At 31.7% G+C, this 4,309-nt stretch overlaps 1 long non-coding RNA gene across 1 annotated transcript; it reads right to left on the bottom strand.

Annotated features, from left to right (window-relative positions):
* Nucleotides 1–2,065: 2,065 nt before the first annotated feature.
* On the bottom strand, nt 2,066–4,309 carry LOC107414314 (uncharacterized). Its single transcript, XR_001581128.4, has 2 exons — nt 3,847–4,309; nt 2,066–2,398 (listed from the first exon to the last, which is right to left on the bottom strand). It is a non-coding gene; the product is annotated as an uncharacterized LOC107414314 (long non-coding RNA).

The following is a 4,309-nucleotide window of genomic DNA, read 5'->3' as shown; positions in this document are numbered from 1 at the left end:
TGAGCTTTGATTATTATTTATGATAATATTTCATTATTAAAGTTTTTTTTTTTAAATATTACACTGTTAAAGTTATATAATATCAAGAAAATTAAGGAAAAAAATTACATCAAAAAATAGAAAGCAACTTTTTAGAAAAATAGAAGTCCATAAGTTTTAAATTTTCCAACTTACCATGGCAAAAACAGAAACAGATGTTTTACGTGGGGAAAAAAAATCAGTCAGTCAAACTTTTCAAGCAACCAAAACAGTACCAATCATGGCCTTGGGATAGCAAGTGGCTTCTCCCACTAAGAGCATTTCCAATTATTTTTTCTATTGGAGTTTATTTGGTATTGATTTTAGAAAAATATTCATGCTTATATGATATTTTTTTATTTAATAGATAATATTTTAAATAATTTATTTGTAATGGATTCTATTTAAAATGTCCTACAATGTTAATGTATAATTTTTTTATTTTAAAATTATATCTAATTAAAAAAACCAAAAGCTCACATAGGAGTTATTTTTCTTTTAACAAAAGTCAATAAAAATAAATAAAATATTGATTCGATCTGTCTAACAGAGTTTCTACAGTAAACAGTGTCGTTTACAACTTCTATTTCTTTTGTTGCCATATCAGCTTGACAGAACTAATGCACAGAACCATTGGAGATGATTTTTTTAAAACCTTGTCTATTTATCTGATGTGGTAAAGAATTTTTAAATAGACAGAATTAATGTACAGAACCATTGAAGATGCTCTAAAGGTTCAGAATTTAATTCCTTTTTTTTTTTTTTTGGTAAATTGAAAACCTTCATTGTTGGAACATCAATTTTTATCATTCATGCATCTTTTCTCTCTCTTTTTTTTTTTTTTTTTTTTTGGGTAATTCATTCACACGACCCTCTTGAGAGACTGTAACTTAATATTTTCAAAACCAGCCTAGTTTAATTGAAATAAAAACAAATCAGATACCACATCCCCAAGGCACAACCCCATGGTAAATTTATAGTTTACTTGCAGTATAATCCCGAGTTTAAATAGTCATTTTCTCAATAGAAAAATAAATAAGTAACAATAATAATAAAATTTAAATACCACAAAATGTTGTGTATAGCCTCCCTAGACTATATGGGTTCTATATATACCTCTCATCCCCACATCACCAAAATATCTTTGAACAACCGCAATTTAGAAAAATGGGCCAACAGCCATAACTACTAATATAGACGTGGTACAGAATCCACCTCTTTCTTCCTTGTACTCTGGGTGTGTTTGGTATGCAGAATAGGTCCGGATCGGATAGGACAGGTTTGGATCAGAGGGGAGAGAAAGTGCAGTCCTGTGTTTGGCATAACTTTGGACTAAATGATGGATTAATTGTCCTATATTTGGTACAGAATCGGACTAGATTGGACTATTTTATAATTTTTTTATTTTTTTAAAAGTAAAAAATTTAAAAATTATAGTTATATTTACAATAAAAATATTATATTTAATTAAAATTGTAAATTTATATATTTATACATACAAAATTTGATTTTTTTTTTTTACACCCACAAATTAAAATTTGTTCTACATATTCAACTAATGCAATTTCAGCTTCTTCATAGGAAGACGTAATGCTGGTTGTTTATTTTTTGTATTGTAATTTTAACAAATTTAAAATTAAATATCTAAATTGCTATATTTGAAAGTTGATGGTCTACTTGCAAAACATTACATATTAAAAATACAAAAGTGCAATTGATCCAAAACAATGTCTCAATATAAATGTATCAATATCACCCTATACTTATACTAGACCTTAATATCCATTTTTAATCAATAATAATTTTGAAGAGAATAATAAATTAATATTAATTAGCGGTGTATTTTTAAGGTCACAATGAATGATTACAGGTGGACCTTTGAAACTTTTAATTTAAAGTTTATTTTATATCTAGCTAGGATATAAGTGAGGAAATAAGTGAGAAATATCTTGTTACATTTTTTAGAACTGTCATTTTAAGAAAATACCTAACATTTGATGAGCTTTCTTTCTGGAGCATGGATGGATAAAGAAGATTGAGACATCCATGGATAAAGAAGAATTTTACTTGTTACATGAACACCACAAAGAGTAAGGTTGACAATTTTCCATGGTTTCTCTATGGATAATAATTTATATAAAAATCGAAATGAAAAAAAAAAAAAAGAAAAAAAAATTACTAGGACAGTGGCGAACTTTGTGACAAAAAGCAAAGCATTCCACCATCTTCTTTAACATGGAAGGCTCTTTTTGATCCTGCAGTCTAAGTAAGCTGCTATTGCTTCTTAAGTGCATTCATCTTGTCCCTGAGATAGTAAAGCTTGGCTCTTCTCACTTTCTTTTTGTCCAGCACCTTTATCTTCTTTATATTAGGTGAATACCTGTATGGTCATTATGTGAAGGTGAGAGAGCATTTTCAACTTTAAAACAAATGTTAAGAGAGAGAAAACCATACACATGGGATAATAGAAATCACCCAAGATTAATTTTCAGAAATATATATATATATATATATATTGCAGCAAGGAGCAGATGAAATGACCAGTTATTCATTTGAAAAGTAATAAAGTAAATCACATTGTTATTATCTCACCATATGATGATGAAATCATTTTCAATGGACTTGAGCAACAGTAAGCACGTATGTGTTCCCAAAAACAGAGAATCTATGAAAGACTTGCATTCATAGGAAGTGAAAGTTTTTATACTGGTTGTCAACCAACTGCAAAAACCGTCCTTTACAAAGGCTAGAGAATGATAGTGTTAACATATAAACACTAGGCACGGCACAGGATGCAAAATTTGCTTCTCCTTCCTAGCATGAATAATTATTGTTTTAGAAATAATAGATCTAGTAAAAACTTTCTCAATACAGAAATAATAGATCAACTATTAAAAATTTTCTCAATACATGGCATCAAAAATTAAACTGATGCAGATTCCTAATTAGATAGTTCTTCCACCACCATCTTAGTACGATAAAAAATTGATTGTTTCACCATCAATAGTAGAATTTACAAGGGGTAAGTGATACCTACAAAAGTAGTAAAAGTGCTTCTTGAAATCACTTACAATATATAATTGTAGCAATTTCAGCATTACACAACAGATATGTTCTCTTGGAAATAAAAGTAGCAAGCCTAAGTGGCTAGCTATAATTCAAATAACGAAAGCAATATTTCTTTCTTTCTGTTCTGTTTCTCCCTTTTCTTCATTTTTTTTTAATTTTTTTTGGCACTTCAACAGAAAAGAAAGAAACGACAATTGCAGTAAAGGCTATTTTGCACAATCAAACATACTTTAACATCAAAACGAACAAATTTCAAGCAACCCAATCAAACATACTGAAATACCTAGATTCAATATACATAATTCAACATCAAAACGAACAAATTTCAGATCAAAATGCATTCACACACACCAGCACATACATACATATCTATGTATATATAAAGAGAGAGAAAGCAGAAAATGGAGAAGCAGAAAAGCAATGAAAAGCGTTAGAAGAAGAAGAAGAAGAAGAATGCCCAAACCGCAAGAAAAAAAATCGCCCAGATCAAAGCCCTAAATTTTCTAGATCCACTAACAATCGGCTTTCATTTGATTGGAGTTGATCGAAGGAGAAGAAAGGTCACAAAACGGAAGGAAGAAGGAGAAGAAGGTCAAGAAACAGTTGGAAGAGATGCAGAGATGCAGAGATATCGAGAGTAGGTTCTTTTCAGGTACAAAAAGAAAATCAACATTTGATACCTCTTCTGACTTTCCGTTTTCCAGAGGATAGAGTAAGAATCATGAGATGCAGAGATAGAGGATAAAGTAAGAATCATACTCACTGGCCGTGTTTGTTGCTCGGAGAGATGCAGACATCCGGCGAGAGAGAGACGCGATCCGGTGAGGAGCTCTGCTTCGGCGAGAGACACTAGCGAGAGAGTATAGAGCTGCTTCGGCGAGTTTGGGACAAAAATGACCCGGGGGGGAGACGGGTCACATGAGTCCCAATCGATCAGGATAAAATTACTGTTTAGGTTAAGTTGTCCTAAACTCAAAATGGCAAACCAAACAACATACTTAAGACATAGTCCCATCCCATCCTGGCCAATTCCGTGAACCAAACACACCCCATAGCTCCCTCCATCTTTTATCCCGAGATGGAAGGTGTCAGAGTCGCAATGTATGTGGGTTTGGTTAGCATAGTAATTGCATTGGCAGGCCGAAGAGGCAAGAGATCTTCCTGAGACAACAAGGTCTTTCTGGGAATTCTCATTGATTTCTACTTGGAGACAAAGGCCACG

This window comes from Ziziphus jujuba, chromosome 11 (genome assembly GCF_031755915.1).
Source record: "Ziziphus jujuba cultivar Dongzao chromosome 11, ASM3175591v1".
Classification (NCBI taxonomy): Eukaryota; Viridiplantae; Streptophyta; class Magnoliopsida; order Rosales; family Rhamnaceae; genus Ziziphus; species Ziziphus jujuba.
Note: the sequence above shows the minus strand (reverse complement) of the source record. Positions and strands in the feature narration are given on the sequence as shown.